The sequence below is a fragment of the Agelaius phoeniceus genome, chromosome 19 (genome assembly GCF_051311805.1).
Source record: "Agelaius phoeniceus isolate bAgePho1 chromosome 19, bAgePho1.hap1, whole genome shotgun sequence".
Classification (NCBI taxonomy): Eukaryota; Metazoa; Chordata; class Aves; order Passeriformes; family Icteridae; genus Agelaius; species Agelaius phoeniceus.
In genome coordinates this window covers 2,758,821-2,778,324 of record NC_135283.1, presented here as the reverse complement: position 1 = coordinate 2,778,324, position 19,504 = coordinate 2,758,821, and positions in this window count along the sequence as shown.

The following is a 19,504-nucleotide window of genomic DNA, read 5'->3' as shown; positions in this document are numbered from 1 at the left end:
GACTTGGCTATCATGCTGGATGGTGCTGAAGTAGGCATAGCAACAGGAAAGGAATGTTCCCTGTAAAAAGATAACCGTGCTTTGCCGAGGACGTGGAACAGTAACGTTTGTTAAAGCAATCAGTATGTGTCATAATGTTTATTTAACTGAGAGCAGGGACGATGGAAAAGCATTGCAGCTGTGGAGAAGCCCCAGAGTGCTGAGAGGGATGGGGAGCATAGATTTAGTAGCTGTCTTCCCTTGGAAAAAAGGAAAACAAGCTGTGCTATCAGGCAATCGATGGTGCAGATAGGGTGAGAGAACACAAGGTAGCTCCTGACTGCTGGCTCCTCTGTAGGGGTGAGGTTAGAGTTTTATTATCTGAAGTTCACTTTCAGGTTAACAGCTTTGAGGATGTGGTTGTAACTCTAAAGGGAACAAATTTTAATTCTTTTCTAAACATAAGCTATTTCTGTTTGAGGCAGATAACCTTCTTGGCTGTGTTATTTGCCAGTGGTAGATAGAAAGATTGGAGCAGCAGAGTGATGCTTGAATTCCTCCAGCAAATAAAAAGGGGAGAACTTGACACCACAGAGTCATTGTGGGGCCAAATTCTGTTTTAGCCCATTTCCTGGGGAGCTCTTGAAAAGAGCAGCTCTGGTGTGAGTCCTTCTGCAGAAGGCCAGAGCAAGGAGAAACAGGACAATTGATAATTGGGACAGCAATAGATGAAATCAAATACTGGGCCACTGCTCTGGCAGTGGGATCTGTTAAGCTGCAGAACAGTGCCAGGGGATCTGGCAAACTCACTGGACCTGATGCAAGAGATAGACTTCCCCTGCTCCACCCCACTCCAAAAAAGAAGCAAAAAAAAGTTTGCTCCTTTTTTTTTCTAACAAAAGTTAGAACTGCTTTTGGTCAAAATTGGAAATTACATGAGTTTAGGGGTTTTGTTTTTCTTACAAAAATTCATACCTGCTTTGGTAAACACAAACCTTTCCTTCACTCTGAAAACTGAATTTTAATTGAAGGCAACATTTTCTATCAATGAGGGCAGGAGATTGCCTCAGTTGTTCTCAGGCCAGCCAAGCCTTAGTGAGGTGAATACCTGCAATATGCTGAGCAGAATAAATCTGCATTGGCTGCCCAGGCATGAGCCACCCTCTTCCCACCCAGCCCTGCACATGGGTCTATGAAAGGAGCCTTGCACAGACCCCCATTCCAGAGGCAGGACAGTGGCTCCTTCCAAACCTTCTCCTTCCTCAAAGTGCACAGCCCCTGTGGGAGCCACCACTCAGCTCTGCCTGCATGGAGGAGCTGGCAGGGATGTGTTTCCTCCAGGATCTGCTGGAGCTGCTCTGCAACGTTCTTTGCTTTCCTCCTGCTCCCCTCTGCTGGCTCAACAACCATCTCTGTAACAAACCCCAGGCTTCCCAGGTCACCCAGCAGAAAAAAACCCATAAAATCCATTTCAGAGACCAAATTGCCCATAATTTACATGCCTCTCCTCACTTTGAAACGAAAGACTGCTGATGATAACATCAGGAGTGACAGAAGTGGTATCTGTTGCTAATTACAAGCTGACATTATGGTCAAGCAGAGCCATGGGCCCCATCAAAAGCTTATTCAAAGTTGCTTTTTCCCCACTTCAAACACAGGCTGGACACAATGCCTGGCATTTTCCACCTTTGGAAAGAGCAATCCCTCTGAATTGGCCTGGCAGCTGCTTCTCCAGGAGAAAAATTGCTCAAAGAAGGAGAAAAGGTTACAACAACCGTGGACGAAGCTGATCCTCTAATGGTGAAATTTGTTCATCTTTCATGGAGAAAAACAGTGCCCACTTTGATTTCTGAAACACCTTCCCCCTCACAGGTCCTTTCAAGCTGTCCTAAGGGCTCACCTGGAAATGGTCACCACATCCAGGTGGTCACCTGAGGCATGAAAGAGCATTGGGGACCTGAGGCTGCTGGACACTGAGTCCTGCAGTGATGACCCAGAGAGATGGGCAGGGAGCTTGGGCTTGTTGATTTTCTTGGGTAAAAAGTGACAGAATGAGAACAAGTGGCCTTAAGCTGCTCCAGAGGAGGTTTAGATTTGATGATAGGAAAAAAAAAAATCTTAATGGAAAGAGCTGCCAAGCCCTGGAAAAGGCTGCCCAGGGAAGTGGTGGAGTCATTATCCCTGGAGGGATTTAAAAGCAGAGTAGATGTGGCACTTGAGGACATGGTTTGGTTGTGGGCTGGGCAGTGCTGGGTCAATGGTTGGACTTGATGATCTTAAGGGTCTTTTCCAGCCTTAATGATTCTGTGATTCCATGATTCCTCTGCCCTGCAGGACCTGCAGCAAATCCCATTAAAAGTGGTGATTAAACTCATTAAATCTCCCCACTGTGCTTTCTGGGCTTTGACACAGTTCAAACTGATTCCCTTCTTTCATCCTAAAGACAAACCCACAGTTGTCCCACCAGGCTCAGTGGCACTGGTATCACCTCCTGTTTTTCCTTGCAGCCACTGGCCATGGCTGGATGTTGCTGTATAGGCAGCAAAAATTCATCCTGACCTTATTTTCACAGTGCCACTGCATGGTGTTTCACGGAGCTCCCCTTTGGGACTTCTCTGTTATCCACCATGGAAAGAGTGGCTTCACCCCCAGCCTATGAAAAGTGGGTCCAAAAATAAGGTTTAGGAGACACAGCAGTCAATGAGCAAACAGATCCTGCACTGCAAATCTGGTTCTTCTAAAAACTAAAGGAAGTTTCCAACCAAAACTTTTGGTTCCACTGCCCCAACTACACTGTGGGGAGAGGGGCAGCACAGAGAGCTCTCTGCACCTTCCCTGGCTGGGGAAAATAAAACTCCTCCTGGAAAGAATGATTAATTTTAATACATTCATCTGTTTATTAGATTCCTTGAAAACAGAGGCTGACACAATTTGCAGAGGAGAACTACAACAGCAGAGGTTTAACTGGAGTAATCAAGGTTACTTGGCTTGAGAGCAGCCAGGCCTGAGGAGGAGCCCTGGGGCTGCCCTCTTAAAGGGTGCTGATTTTCAAAGATTCAATTTAATCCATGTGAAAGCTTGTAGGCACACAGTTTGTGGGGATTGGGATGGGGCTGTGTGTGGCACAGTTTGGGGTCACTGGGCTGTGTGTGGCACAGTTTGGGGTCATTGGCAGTGGGGCTGTGGCCCAGCCTCATCCCCAGTGGGTGCAGCTGTGAGCAGCAGGTGAGCAGCACTGACAGCAATGAGCCATGGAGTGCCCAGGTGTGCTGAGCAACCACCCAAGGGAGCAGAGGGCACACAGGGGCAGTGCAGGAACATCAGGGGTGTAAAAGGTTGGGTAAAGAACAAGAAGGACAATGCTTGAAGCCTTCTGAAGTGTTCTGATGTTACTTTTTATGGATTGAAGCTATCTGGAATTGCATGGTGCCGCTCTGTGTATGGTGGCTGGTGATGAAACTGGAACATGGAATAACTTTCCTTTGCCTGTAGGCTTGTTTCCCCTGAAGCTGTGGGATAAAAGGGAGAATTCAGGCAGATAAGGACAAAGTAGCTAAGTGCTTTGTTTTGGTTTTTATGCTTTGTTTATTTGCTGCTTGAACTTGTGACTTGCCAAGTACTGAAAATGCTGAGATTTTCCTAGAATGTGGCCAGTGTGAAGCAATTCTTGCTGTCCTGACTTTCCCTAACCCAGAGCCCTGCTGTGGGTAATGGGAAGAGGCAGGAGCAGCAAATAAATGTTCATGGTTATCTCTAAGCTGGTTTAGGGCTGAAGGCAGTCAGCTTTGTGAGGGAGCAGCTGCCCTTTGCTAGCATTGTCCTTGTCCCCAAGTGCTATGGACCCTCACAGGGTACAAAGCCAACCTCAGAGACCTAAAGCCACCCCTGGGGGAGAGAGAGCAAAACTGGTGAGTGTTTGCTCCCTTCTGGGTGATTTCTGGAAGCAAATCCCCTCTTTTTCTGCCTCTAAAGCAAGTACCAAGCTTGTGCTCCCTCTGTTCCTTTGATGGACTGAGGCACCTTCAGCAGAGATTCTGGAGTGTCTAAAGAAGGGCAATGAAAATGGTGAAGGCTCTGGAGAACAAATCATGTGGGGAGATTCTGAGGCAGCTGGGCTTGTTTATCCTGGAGAATGGGAGGCTATCTGAAAGGTTATGATGAGGTGGGACTGATGTCTTTTCCCAGGCAGCAAGCACAGGACAAGAAGAAACAGCCCCAAGTTGCTCCAGGGAAGGTTGAGGTTGGTTATTAGAGAAAAAAGCCTTCACAGAAAGGGCTAAAAAGCATTAGAACAGGCTGCCCAGCAAGGGATGGAGCCACCATCCATGGAGGGATCGAAAATACAGTGGATGTGGCATTTAGGGACATGGCTTAGTGGTAGGTTGGCAGTGCTGGGTTAATGGTTGGACTCCATGATCTTAAGGGTCCTTTCCAGCCTGATTGTGGGACTCCAAAGGGAAACACTAATGGTGTTTGCTGTCCTGGGCTTTGGGAGCTCCCAGCACAAAGCACCCCAGTGTCTGTGGGAGAACTGGGGCTGTTTTATGTGGGGCACTCACTGGGTGCTCAGTGCTCAGCCCCACAGTGGGAGGGGTCTGTACAGCACTGCTGGGTGCCCAGAACAAACCCCAGGCTGTGCTTGGCTGGAGCACTGGCTGCTCCCTGTGGATGGCCACAGGGATGGACATTCCATGGTGTGGGCAGAGCTGCCAGGTCCCTTTGGGCTGGCTTGGCTTGCAGGGACTGCTCTGGGGCAGGTGTCTCCGTGTCATCCCCTCTCCATGACCACAAAATCAGCTCTCAGCCAAGCCTGGTGCCCACATGTGTGAGCACATTCTGTACCCCAGAGCAGGGCTGGAAGCTCAGCAGGGGCTGCAGAGTCCTGTGGTGGCCACTGCCCTGCTCAGGGAGGGCTTGAGCTGCTTCTGCAGAGCACCTTGGTGAGGGGAGAGCTGCAGGCTGCAAAACCCAGGGACCCCCTGACTGAGGGGAGAGGAGATGCTGCAGCCAGCCCAGGCAACTGGGAGCTGAGAAAAGCTCTCCTCAGTCTGGGTTTGGCTGAGCCAGAGGCAGGCTGGGCCTTGGTAAGCCTGGTTTTAGAATGGGAGGGATGGCACCCAGCAAAAGGAAGTGTCAGTCCCTTTCTCTGCCTCAGGATGCTGTGGGAAGTGTGGTGAATCTCACAGGCTGCTGGGCAGGGTGGGTCCCTTCCAGCCCAGGTGATTTGAATGGCTCTGCTTTATGTCCTGGAAGGTCTCCCTGGCTGTGGTTAAACCTTTCCCTGCCCTAACCCCTTCCAGCTCATCAGGCTGGGATTCTGCTCTGTGAACATCTCTCTGCTGGAAGGTTGAGAAAGCTGAAATGTCAGATTGACCTTTTGAAGTTTTCCTTTTCTCAAGGAAGGAGGTTTCTATACAATTCATGTCATGAATCAATCCAAAGGGCTGCGTTTTTCTGCACCAGTGAAATAAAAGATCATTAAACCTAACAAATGTTTCCCAGCCTGGCTGCACTTTCACAGAGTGTTCAGCTATAAATATGACCTGTGCTTATAACAACATAAACAATATGCTCCTCAAAAGCAGGACAGACTCTATACCTCTTCTTTTTATTTTTAAGCTGCCCAAGAAATATATACACACATTCCTAATATGCTTACTTAAGCAGGAAGCAGACGAATAGTTTAAGATAATATTTCAGCCTATTGTGAGTTATATGTGCCCCAAAGATTGTTTCCTTTATGTGGTGATTTTTCAAACACAGAGAGAAAAAGCTGAAAAATCTTGTCAATTCCTTAACTGTAGGCAAGATTTGCAGGAATTTCCACTGTGTTTCCCTCTCAAAGGGATATTTGAGACCACTGATAAGGGGAAGAGGAGATTAAATAGTCCTAATTCTTTTCATGTACTATGGAGACTAATTCCTCTTGCTCTCACCACCATGTCCAGTGGACTGGCTAGCTGCTGATTTCCCCTGCTTGTGGGGAGATCTGAGGGGTGATAGGGGTTTGAGGGCCTGGAGAAGGGGGGGATCAGTTTAAAGAAGGAAGATGCTTAATTTGTATGCAAAGTTTATTCTGGATTTGATCACACCAGAAGCTTCTGCTGGGCTGTTTCCCCCTCCTCTGCTCGAATACCTTTGGGCTGACATCACCAGCAGAAAGGGACATCAGAGTGGGTTTAAAATGCTGCAGAGCTTGAGTGCTGGCAGCTGATGCAGCCTCATCTCTGGCAGGGGGGTCAGTGGTCTGCAGGCACAGCCCAGGGAAACCCAGGGAACCTTCCTGTGGATGTGGAGACGGGCTGGATGAAGCTTCTGCACCTTTGGAAACCACCCCAGACTGGAAAAATGACCTGCAAAGGAGAGGGTGACAGGAGCTGTCCCACACGTGCTTGTCTGTCGCACACATCTTTTATGGAAAATCCTTTCCTTAAGATCTTTCCTCCTGAGAAGCTGAGAGGCCTCAGGAACAAAATGGAACCAATGGTTATCTGCTGCTGTGGAATGCAACAGGTGCAGCTGGGATTGGGCTCATGTGGTTGTTTCTCATTAATGGCCAATCACAGCCCAGCTGGCTTGGACTCTGTACAACACACAAGCCTTTGTTATCATTCCTTCTTTTTCTATTCTCAGCCAGCCTTCTGACGAAATCCTTTCTTCTATTCTTTTAGTATAGTTTTAATATAATATATATAATAAAATAATAAATCAGCCTTGTGAAACATGGAGTCAGATCCTTGTCTCTTCCCCAATCCAAGAACCTCTGTGAACACCATCACACTTGTCCCTGCCACAGGGCTGAGTCTCCACTGCCACATCCTTCCCATGCTCTAGAGAAATCCTCCTGCCATGCCTCCTGAGTGCTCTTTTGAGTTCTGTCCTTCCCAGGGCTGGAGAAATTCCCCCATGGCTTTCTGAGGGTCCAGCCCTGGGCACAAATCCTTACCCTACCCCTGCCTGCAGCAAGGGCCAAGATGAGACTTCATGCCAAAAACTGCAACATGAAAACCAGCCAAGAGGCAGCTCACTGGAGCCAAATTCTGCCCTTGGCCACGCTTGAGCACCCGTGTTGAATTTTATTTTTGTCTCCAGGTCAGTCAGGACAATTATTTTGCTTTTTGTGCACTGTGAGTGCTGCCCCGGCGGGTGGGGGAGCCCCCTGAGCTGGATGGGTGCTGGGAGCAGGGGGAAGAAAGACAAACTGTTTAACTTGTGAGATGCTTAGATGGGCTACAAATAGCTTGGCTGGTGTGTATTCTTCCCTCTCATCACCACTGCATGTCTGGCCTGGTGCCATGGGAACCCAGAGGGACAAATTGTCTGTGCCCATGGCAACGCTCCTCGGGTGTCATTTGCCCCCAGCCCCTGGGGCTGGGCTGGGTTGGTGGCTGGAGACCACAATGAAGGCAGGGAGGAGAAGCTTGGGACTCCTGGTGTCAGGAGTAAATTAAAGCTGAGTGAAGAATGAGGATCTGATGGTGGTTTCCACTGCCTGGGATCCTGTCCTGAGTCAATGGGGACACTCAAAGCATGAGGAGCAGCTTTGTGGGGTGTCCTAAATCTGACAGACAGCTCTGTGATAGGCAGATAAAAGGCAAGGATATATAAGGATATAATTGGGATGGAGCTGGAGGCTAATTAAAATGGTGGTGGTTGGTCAAAAGTGAAAAGAAAAATACAGCCTGAGAAAAGGCACATGTGAGCAAACAGATAGGAGGAACTCAGATCCTCCAGCTGAGAGGGAAAAGGGGCTGATGGCATCTCTGCCCCCTTCCAGGACCCTGGGCTTGGGCAGGTCCTGGAGGCAGGACCATGCAACCTTGGGAGTGGGGTCTGCCTTGGGGTCTGCCCTCAGCAGCCTGTGGAGGTGCCTGCTCACACTTGTCTCTGGTAAGCAGGGAAAGAAATGCTTTGGAAAGTGCTCCAGAGCCCAGCATGGTCCTTGGGATGCAGATGCCATGGCTGAGGTCAGTGGAACCAGTGATGCCCCAAGTGACTGCAGAGCTGGCTTGCCCAGCTCTGGGGATGGAGTTTTTTAGGCTGCTGCTCCTACAGCTTCCTTGGGACAGGCTGGTCCCTCAGTGTGGGGACATCTGAACCCAGCCTGAGGCGCTTCATGGACTGCCCCAGGCTTGTCCTCCCATCCAAAGCTGGAAAAAGCTTCCTCTGTGTCCCTGGCCCTCCACCACTCTGCATGCAAAGTCAGGCAGCACCATTCCTCCCCCCTTTGATGTGGTGCAAACACAGCAGAGGGTGCAGTGACCCCAGCTCAGCTCAGGTTTGGCACAAGCTCTGTCCCCCAGAGAGGAGGATCTGGGAGGGATGTGGGACACGTCCTGCTCCCCATTTCCTTGGCACTGACCCTGCTGAGGAGCTGACACAGGGAGCAGCAACTGCACAGCCCCTCTCATTAGGGCTGTTTGCTTTCACAGTGAACTGTGTGTCACACTGCAAACTGATACTGCAGAGGGAAAACAGAGTGTGTCCTCTCTTCCCCCACCCCCTCACCAAGGGACAGCTTATGTTTGTAAAGAGATAGGGGTGAGTTGGTGAAATAATAAAGGGGTGGTTAAAGAAGCAAAAATTCCCAAGTAGGGAGAAAAAGTAGGAGTTTTACTCTTTTCATGACATTTTGTTTTCACTGAGCACAGATATAAGCCCAGCAGGAAGGGACTTGGCCCTGAAGGGGCTTGTGACAGAGAGGGGAGGTGGCAGAGGCAGCACAGAGCTGAGCCTGGCCATGCTGGTGTGGGGAAAAACACCCACACTGAGGAACAGCTCAGCTGAAATCCCACTGGAATGGCCAGGGAGTGCACAGAGAAACCTTGAGATGGGCATCCAAGCTTCCTGATCCTTACAAGTTGGTGGAAATAAGTTTAGCAAGGAATAGGCCATCTCTGAAGGCTTCTGATGCCTCTTGTGATGCTTCTGATGCTCCTCTGAGTGCTGTAGGAAAGGACAGGGATTGTGACACTGGAAACCACTGGGAGCTCTGTTTGCCTTTCATTCTTCACTTGTGAATGCACTCCAAGAGCTTTGTTTGGAATCCTCCCATATTCCAGCCAGATTTTGTACAACAAAGGTACCAGAACAAATTGAGATAAAGGCAAACACAGGAGTGACCTACAGCAAGCTGAAATGACTTTGCTGAGCTGCACTTTGCTAAAGTATAGGTGTGTCCAGCAGCCTGGCACAGTGAGGCAGGGCAGTGTGTGTCTCTTTATGCATCTGAGCCTTTTTTTGCACTCCTGTTATTCCAGTGCTTGTCTTGTGCCAACATCCTTTGGGTCAAGTGTCTGCAGTCAGCAACAAAGCTCAATGGGAGCTGTAAGCCCTCTGTCCTTGTTTTGGTTTAGTCTAATTCACCCTCATTTTGGTTGAATTTCCCTCTCCATGCCCTCCTACCCTCCCCTCTGCTGCTGCTGTCTGCTGTGCTCAGAGGAGCCGCCAGTGCTATCTCGGGAAGGAGCTGGAGTCAGTGCTCTGCTGAATTATCTCATGTTTGTTCAGTGGGAAGCACTGCACTGTTTCCAGCTCTATTGTTGTTCTTGGCTTGGGAGTTTCTTGCTGTTTTCTAATTTGAACCCCAGCCCTGGTTCCCTGATGGCTGCAGTGGTCTCCTGGCACAGCCCCATGGGCACCTTGGTCCTGGCCAGAGGCTGCAGAGGGGTCTTTGGGCTTTGCTCGGAGTCAGGAGGACCCAGGGCTTGGGTCAGATGGCTGGCAAGGGGCTGATGGGTGAGATTTTGTCCTGTGGTCTTGGCTCTGCAGTGCACATCCTGCATGTGTGTGCTGTGATGTAAGGCAGGAGGAGGAGAAGCTGAGCTGTGTGTAAGAACCAGGCAGTGCTGAGGGATTGTTTCTCAGCAGTGCTAGAAAGTTTTCATTTTACATTGACTTTTCTTTTAAGTTTCTCCCAATTTGTTTTTTAATTTTTCCCTCAATTTTTTTGAATTTTCCCCCCAGTTTTTTCTCCCATTGTTAAAAATTTTCTTCTACACAGGTATAAATGCACAGAGGACACATTTAAATATTGGGCTCTGCAGCTCCCTAAACAAACCATAAATCCACATCTTGACATGGAATCAATAAATTAGTCATGTCAGATAGATTTTAAACACATTTTGAAATTTAGCAAAGGGAAAAATGTGTAGGAAAATGGTGCTGCCTTCAGTGGTGACACCTGCCAGCCCATGGGATGGCCAGAGCGTCCAGCACAGCTCTGCATGTGGAGGGGCTCAGGGAAGGAAAACTGCTTGGTTCCCCCATCCAGCATTAAATAGAATGCACTTGGCATGATCCTCCTGCTGGGCTTTACAGATACAGGGGTGAGAGCCCAAAGAGAGGAACATCAGGCTGGGGAGGAGGTGGGGAATGCTTGGCCTGGGTTTGGTGGGGGAGAACCCTGGAATAAGAAAGGGCTGTGCCACTGCAGCAGCTGATTCAGCATGGAAGGGGACTGTGGGCTGATTCCAGCACCTGGTTGTTAAAATTACAGGTTTTTCCATGGAAATCATTGCTCTTGACTGTCCCATTCACAGTTTATTTTACTCATTAATCAGTTCCAGGTGGAGCCAGTAGTTCAGCCAGTAGGTGAACCCAGTTTTTCCATAGTATCTGGAAATGGATTTTCTAAAGACTGGTTGAGATGATTTGGTGTGAAAAAAAACTGGATTTGACCTCAACTGAAAGCAAGTGGTGTTATATGTTGATGGAGAAAACCAGCAAAAATTATGTGTATCTACAGTCACAGACAGATTTGTTAAATCTTGTCAACTTGGACAAACACACCAAACTATTGGGATTCCAGAGATTCTGGAATTAATGTTGGATGCAAAGCAATCATCTGGAAAATAAATTTAGCTTTGACTGTGTTATCATGGTGTGCAGGTTAGGCATGAGTGTTAATATTTTAAAAAATATTTCATTTTTTAGGAGTTTTTTATGTTCTGGCTACAGGACAGCCCTGGAGTGAACCTGCACCCCCTGACACCTGTTTGTCCTGGGTGATTTCTGTGTCAGAACCAACCCTAGGCTTTCCTACCCAAAGATCCCAAAGCTCACTCTGGATTTATGCCAGAAAGATCCTTTGATTTCATTGGGGTTTTTAGTCAAGGCAGTGCTGAATTCAGGCACTGAATTCAGAACTGATTTTATGCACTGGGGTGTCATCCCTGATTAAAAATGATGGCACTACAACAAAGGTATATCTGAAATAAAAAGGTATTTTAAACCTCAGGGTTAAATGGCATGGGGGTGGGGGTGAAATTTATATAGTATTTTATATAAATCACCATTTAGGGGTGAAAATGATATAGTATTTTATGTAAATCACCATTTGGGGGTAAAATTTGTGTAGTGTTCTGTATAAATCACCATTTGTGGGTGCAACTTATATAGTATTTTATAGAAATCACCATTTGGGGGTGAAATTTGTGTAGTATTTTATAGAAATCACCATTTGGGGGTGAAATTTATATAGTATTTTATAGAAATCACCATTTGGGGGTGAAATTTATATAGTATTATATGTAAATCACCATTTGGGGGTGAAACTTATATAGTATTTTATATAAATCACCTTTTGGGGGTGCAACTTATATAGTATTTTATATAAATCACCATTTGGGGGTGAAATTTGTGTAGTATTTTGTATAAATCACTTTTTGGGGGTGCAACTTATATAGTATTTTATAGAAATCACCTTTTGGGGGTGAAATTTGTATAGTATTTTATAGAAATCACCTTTTGGGGGTGCAACTTATATAGTATTTTATAGAAATCACCATTTGGGGGTGAAATTTATATACTATTTTATATAAATCACAATTTGGGGGTGAAATTTGTATAGTATTTTATAGAAATCACCTTTTGGGGGTGCAACTTATATAGTATTTTATAGAAATCACCTTTTGGGGGTGAAATTCGTGTAGTATTTTATGTGAATCACCATTTGGCTTTCTCAGGCCTCTGCAGCCCGTGCCTGTGAGCAGCCCCTGCTCCCAGAGCCACGCTGCTGTCACTGGTGTTGCATGTCCAGGGACTCAAGCAGAAGCCAATTGATGCAGAATTCCACCCCAGGACACAGCCAGGGCTGTGCCTGCCAACCAGGGGATGAGGTCACTGCAGGAATTCTTTACTTTACATTTACTTTACTTTACTTTACATTCTGCCTTCTGCACGGGGTGCCTGAGCAACCAGAGGAAAACTGCCACAATAACCAACGCATGGGAAGATCCAAATGCTGCTGGGGTGGTTTTTTTACTCCCCCTGCTCTGTGCCCAGGAGAAAACAGAGAGAATAAACTGTTAAATTAGGTCCTGCCTTGATGGAGACTGCATAAAGCCTGCAGAAAGCTCTGTTGCTCATTAGGAGGGCGTGCACAGGGGGCTGCAGGGGCTCTGGCCCCAGCCCATGCACGCTCCCAGTGGTGTCCACACTGCAGGCTGAGTGATGGAGGGCCTTGAGAGCTGCTTTGAAGCTCTGCCACGCGTGCTGTGGCTTATTAACCATAAATAAAAGTAATTCTGGGAGTTCTGAAAGTCCTAGGGCTCAGTTTACCGTTGATTGGTGTCTAGTGGCTCGTTCAAGTTTTATTAATTGTATTAAAGCTGCAGCGTGAGCTCTGTTGTCCTTAGAAGTCAGAAAACCCAGACCAATAAGAAATGCTGCTGGGTAGGTTCCTCAGGGTAGGACAATCCTGCCCAGAGGTTTTCCTTCCCCAAGGTGGGGGCCTAACCCCTTTCCCTGCTCCCAGACGTTTTCCCTGGTGTGCAAAGGATTGATTTTTATGCTACTGCCTTTCTTTCACTGGGGATATCAACCGAGCTCTCTTTCCTTCTACCCACTAACTTTCTTTTGCCAAAAGTGAAGTAATTTAATATCCCAGACCTGCATGCCTTGTTGGATGATAGGTCCAAACACTGGATAGGACAGTGAGTGTGCAGTGTGACTCCATAAATCCTGTTCCATTTGGAAAGTGGGATAAAAGACCTCAGTAACGAATTTGAATCCTTGTGATTCATGAACAGAACCAAAGAGGCTTCATTTTGCTCATTATTCTGTGGGTGAAGGCTGTCTGTATTTGACAATTTTATTATTTGCTGCTGTTATTCTTTTATTTCTAGTGCAGGAGGCTTCGTAGCTCTTTCTATAGATCTTGGAACCAAAAGAGATTTTAAATCATCCAGGCTGTGACCTCCTGTATAGCACAGGCCAGAGCATTTCAACCCTTACTGAACCCAATAACTTGCATTTGACAAAAGCACATCTTCCAAAAACTCATCCAGCCTTGATTTAAAGGCAAGACATAGTAGCAGCTTTGGGGATTGCCTAGAAAAACATGGCTTCTGCAGCTGCCCTGGTGTTCAGTTATCCTCAGGAGAGGAGGGGAGTGGGGGGAATAACAACCCTTGCTTGTTTTGATGCCTTGGCAGCTCTAGTTTATGACCTTGTGCTGCTGGTATTATTCTGCAGCTTTTAGCAGTGTTTCCCTGACCAGCCTTGCTCTGGGTGTTTGTTATTCTGGGCACTGACGTGTTCTGGGAGATGCCAGCAAGGTAAGGGGGTGGTGGGTCTGGGTAGGTGCAGTGAAGGTCTGGCTTTTTATTTAATCCAGAACTAAAGGGCACTGTAAGAGCTGCGTGAGCACCTTCTCACTGGGACACTCAAACCTACAGAAAATCCAAAGTTTCCCTTGTTCTCCAGGAAAAGTTAAGGCATTGTCCTGCTCCCTGTCCTTGCAGGACTCTTATCTGCTTGGATCTGAGCTAAGGCCATGACTTCTTTTAGGGAGGTTCCTCCAAGAGCTGCCAGATAAAAATGACTTCAGTTCCTCCAATCAGGCTGGTTTTGAACCACTGACAGCAGGGTAGTGACTGCATATTCCTCTTCTTCCACCCAGCCAAATCCTGAGCTGGGCTTTCTTCCTTCCTTGTCCAAATGTTTGAGTAAGTGAAGCCAAGTTTTCTTTTTTTTTCTTTTCTTTTTTTTTTTAAATGAAATAATATTGCCTTGATTCATGTAGAAGTTAAATAAACATGTAAAATAAACGGACTGGAGCGGGACTGGATGTAAAGCTGAATTCCCATGGTCCTTGGCTTCAAGGATCTGCTCTCCTGACCTTTATGGCAGGACAGGATGCCTTTGGTGCTCACTGTATTTCAAATGGTCAGGCTGCCCTCTCTCTTTCCTTCTTCCATGATTTTGCTGCAAAGGGGTTCAGGTCAAGCACAACCCAAAAAGAATTCCAGTGACTGGATAGGTCCTGAGGCCAAATGGCCCCATGTCATTCATGGTTTTGGACCTCTGCTTTTCAACACTGTGGAGGTAGAAATGCCTTTTTCAACATCCCTCTCCTGCCTTTGTCACCTCTGCAGCCTTTGTCCCTGCTTTTGTCCCTTTTGGAATAAGTCCTTTGTTGTTTGTCACAGCTCTTTTATGACCAAGCACTTCCATGTTTCCCCTTGCTCTCTTCTCTCTTAAAACCAGGGAACCCAGGGGACAGTAATTTCTGGGGAAGTGCAGCTGATAAAGAGACAGAAGCTTGGAAAAACCTCTCTCACCTCTACCCCAGACCTGCCATGGTGACCCTGGGCAGGTTCTTCCATCTTGGTTTGGCTCTTTCATTTTTGTCCACTGATCTGTGGTCATGGTCTCTGTGATTCCTTCTCCATGTACTGGACTTTGCTTTCCAAGTGGGACATTTCTTATTCAAACATGTAATTTTATTTTCTTTTCACATTTTTTGGCTCTGCTCCCTTCTTCTCTCTGAACTCATAAACAAACCCTGCAAAGATTAAAGAGCCTGAGCTGACAGTGAAATAAGGAGCTGCATCACTTTTCCATGCAGCCTTGTTGCTCACTCCTCCTTCCTGCCCCTCTGCCTGCCCTCAGTCAGGGTTCCATGGAGTGCTCTGCTCTCTTTCCTCTTTGGAGAAACATTTGTGTCTCCATGTGCTTCCCAAAGCCCCAGGCTGCGAGGGTGCTTTAAAATAAATCATCCTATCACCCAATTGCTGTAGTGCTTAATTACCCCCTACTTGATGGAGATGTCTGGAAACATAAACAGAAGGGATTCCAGCAGCTCTCCCGGTGTCTGGATGTGTCTGGATGTTGGAACCACATTGTGTGCTTCACTCTCAGAGCTTTGCCACCCCTCCAACATCTGCTTGTCTCACTTCCAGCACAGGGCTGCTCTCTGCGTGCTCAATTCTGGGTCTGTCAAGGATCCCTAGCCCAGGAAAAGGTGGCAAAGCACAAGGGGACTGTGTGATCCCTGCCCTGCTGGAGAGGGATGGGATTAGAAAGGCACCCCCACGGGTAAGGGAGTTTCAAACTCTTGGATATTTAGCTCTTCACACACTTAAATTTATTAATATATTCTCTCCCTGATTAATGGGTTGCATGATACCTGAATCTTTTCACCCTCACCTGGGCAAGTGTTGTGCTCTCCTGCAGCTGACTGTGCTCCAGGGGATGGGCAGGAACAGGCATGCTTCATTTCATGACCTCACACAAACCAATTACCCCTTTTACAAGCAGCATTATGCTGTGCTGAGTCAAAAGCCAGTTTTACAGCATTTTAACACCAGGAGTTAATGTTTCTTTTCTTTCCCTTTTAAGAAAGGAGCTGTCATTCATCCTTTCCCTTCTTTAAACCTGATAGATAAATCTGTTTTGACTTTTCTGGTGTGCCTTGGTGAACTCCCCTGCAGGTTTAGGCTGGTATATAATGAGAGAATTGGGGTTGCCTTTCTTTCCCATAGCTTTAGTTACAATGTGTGTGAGTTTTTTTTCTTTTTCTCCATCTTTTTTTTCCCCAATTTCAATAAAAGTCGTGGGTGTGCAATGGTTATTGCATCTCTAATACTTGTTCTGATCCAGGAGCACTGAACTCTGAAGCACATTTCCAAGTCCCAAATAGTATATTTGAATCTGTTTTCATGAGATATTTGAGAGTTCAGGGGATTATCCAGAGTTTATCCAAACTCATTAGAAACTCAGGGTCCAGACTGAGATCTGGAAACTTCACAAAATTAGAAGCAAACTTGTAGGAGGTTTCTGCTGCTCCTTGGTTTTGCCAGAATGGAGCATGAAGAGATCAGCTTCTCCTGCAGCATTATGGCTTGGGGAACCTGCCAAAGCCAACAGAGAGCAGAGATGTGCAACATGCTGAAATAAAAAGGATGTTAGCTTGATGTTTTCTAACCTCACTAGAGGGTTGGCCTGAGTCTGGCTGGTTCAGCTTTGGCCTGGTTGCTTCCTCTGCTGAATCCAAACCCTAACCTGATCATTGTGTGTCTGCTGCAAGCTATGTTGAGGATCTTCTCCTCCTGTGAGGGAGGAGAGGGAGACAACTTTGTCCAGCTCATAATGCCAGAGCCAAACCTGGAGTTTGTTTAGTTTGGGGTTTCTGCTTCCACCCTTCCCTCAGAAGAAGGGAGGTGGGGCTGGGCTCCTCCTGTAGCACAGGGCAGGGGTTGTGCTGGCTCTCGGGGTGCTTCAGCCCACCCAATCACCTTTGGGGCAGCACTGAACCCCCACACCAGCCTCAGCCAAATGGGAGGGTTCCCAGAGCAGCCTCAGAGAGCCCCAGCTGTGTCTGCAGCCTGAGGAGTTTGGCCAGGGGCTGTCCTTGCAGGGTTTCTGCTCGCTCCACTCACCGCGCTCTTGGCGCGACGGCGGCGGAGGCTGGAGGAGGAAGGAAAAGCAGCAGTGAATCTCCTGGGATGTGTGGCAGGCCAAGGAAAACCTTGCTTTGTTTCCATGTGCCATATTAAAGGTGGATCATTAACCCTTAGCCCTTACTGGCAGCTGTGGAGCTGTCCCTTCCCTCCTCCTCCAGAGGAGAAGCTCTCATGTGGAATGAGCAGGCGTGGCTGGGAGGGCTCCTCTGCTGGAGGTGGGGACTGCGCTGTCCCCTTGCCAAGATGGGAGGTTATTTTTGACTCTGTCCTGCAATTTGATTTCCCTTTCCATTTGATGGCGAGGGGGTTTGGGTTTATGTAGCTATTCCCATTTCACTGCATTTTGGGTGATGGCAAATTGTTCCCAGTTGGGAACAAACCAAGAATTTTTCTAAGCAAACAGAAGGACCAAAAACTTGGACCTGCCACCTTCTACATGCACTCTGTTTTCCTCTTGCTCTCCATCTGAAGATTCTTTTCCCACCTACACAGGCTGTGTCTGAGGGAAGCTCAAGAAGGAGAATGAATTGATGTGCATAAAAAACTGAAGCTGCTCCAGATGCAGGGCCCAGTGTCCACGCAGTGGAGAGGACAAAGCCAATGGAAAATTTCATGGGCTATGGGATTGCTGAGTTTGGCCCCATAAATATTCCTACTGCTGGCTTTGTGGTTTAAGCCATGGGCCCTCTTTAAAAATTAGAACTTTCTTAAACAAGAGCTCCCTCTGTCCCTGCTCTGTTTGGTCTCCTCAGCTCCAGGGAATAACTCTTGGCTTGCCTGAGCCTCCCTCCCCACTGTGGCATGGCACAACTCCCCTGTCAGCAGCACACTGTTCTCATTGACTTTTATCATTCCATGGGCTAAATGACTGTGTGCTTTGATCTCCTGATGGACTTGATGCTTGGGAAGGGGGGGAAAGGTGGATTTTAATTTTTTTTTTCACTCACACAGAAAGGTCAGGCTACTGAAAGGGATATAATGCCAGGGAAAGACTCTGTGGTTCTGTCAGTCTTTTGGTAGAGAAAATGCTATAGAAATGTAGGGCTCAAGGAGGGATTAACCACTAGATTTTATTTGACCCCATGTCACAGTACCACACCTGGTGTGGATGTGGGTGCCATGGTGCTGCCATGGGTGCTGTCAGTGCTGAGCAGAGGAGACAAACAAGGTTTGGAAAGAGTCAAGGCTGTTTGTGGGTGGTAGGGGATGGACACCATTGTCACAGAATCCCAGAAGGGTTTGGGTTGGAAAGGACCTTAAAGATCCCTTTGTTCCCCCCCCACCATTGGCAGGGACACCTCCCAGTGTCCCAGGTGCTCCAAGCTCCATCCAGCCTGGCCTTGGGCACTGCAGGGATGCAGGGGCAGCCACAGCTGCTCTGGGCACCCTGCGCCAGGGCCTGCCCATTCTCACATTAAATAATTTTTTCCTGATATCCAACCTAAACCTACCCTCTGTCAGTGAAGCCATTCCCCTTGTCCTGCCCTCCAGGCCCTTGTGGAGTCTCTCTCCACCTTTCCTGTAGGTTCCCTTCAGGTATTGGACGGTTGCAAATTTGAAAATTTGGTCACCCCAAAGCTTTCTCTTCTCCCAGCCTTTCCTCCCAGCAGAGCTGCTCCATCCTTCTGCTCATCCTGGTGCCTCTCTGGGCTCTCTCCAGCAGCTCCTGCCCAGGGCTGGGGTCTGACCTGAGCAGGGCACAGGAGCAGAATTCACCCTGCCCTTAGACTGAAACTTGTCCTCTGAGTTGCTTGTGGGGATATTCTGGTAGAAAGTCTGGCTTTGCTCTGGCAGGTCCTTTTGAGCTCTGTCTTGTTTTCCTCCCACCCCTACACCTGTAAGTAGTGGCTGCTCACAGCTTTGGCTTCCTGAGGTTCTCAACAGGCAGGTGCCACCCCTTCCCTCTGCCATGCCTGGTGGTGGCACAGGTGCCATGGCTGTTGTGCCAGTGCAAGAATGTGGTTGGGAAAGGCTTCACTGAGGTGACAAATGTCAGAACGAGAGGACACAGTGTCAAGCTGCATCAGGGGAAATATAGGTTGGATATTAGGAAGAAGTTTTTCACAGTAAGAGTGATAAAATATTGGAATGGCTGCCCAGGGAGGTGGTGCAGTCACCACAAAGCCTGGATGTGGCACTGGGTGCCAGGGTTTAGTTAAGGTGTTTAGGGCATGGGTTGAACTTGATGATCTTGGGGGTCTCTTCCAACCCAGTGATTCTGTGACCTTTGTCAAAAGCAGTGCTGGGGATGGGTGCTGCTGTCTCCAGCACAGGACCATCTCCAAGCCTGGGAGGCCTTCCCTTGGCCAGCTGGGACAGTTTTACCCTGGAGGGACTGGCCAGGGGAGAGCTGATGCAGGAGGAGGGCTGGGAAAAGCACCTCACTTTCACACTTCCCTGAGGCTCGAGGTGTAACATCCATATTGCCCTTGGGTGATAACTTCAGTGAAACAACCGGAGCTGCTGAGGTTGCGTAAAGATGACTTTAAAGCTGACTGGCTGCTGAAAGTGCTTTTGGGGGGAGTTGTCTGAGCATGTGAAAGGAGGTGGTGTGTGCATGAATAATGAGCTCTGCTCCTGGGACTGGTAAAATTCACACTGTGGTACACATTGGCAATGCCCTTGCACTGCTGCTGCACTTCCAGAGCACTCCTGATGGTGGGCAGTGCTGCTCAGGAGGTTGGAAAAATGGCTTTGGGCTTGGCCAAGAGCTGTGACAGGTCTTGGAGAAAGGAGAGGAAGGATAGACCCCAAAGGATGGGTTTCTATGACCACACAACTTCCCCTGACCCCTGCCTGCTCATCAGCAGTCTGGGATGGTTTGAGCCAGTGGAAAC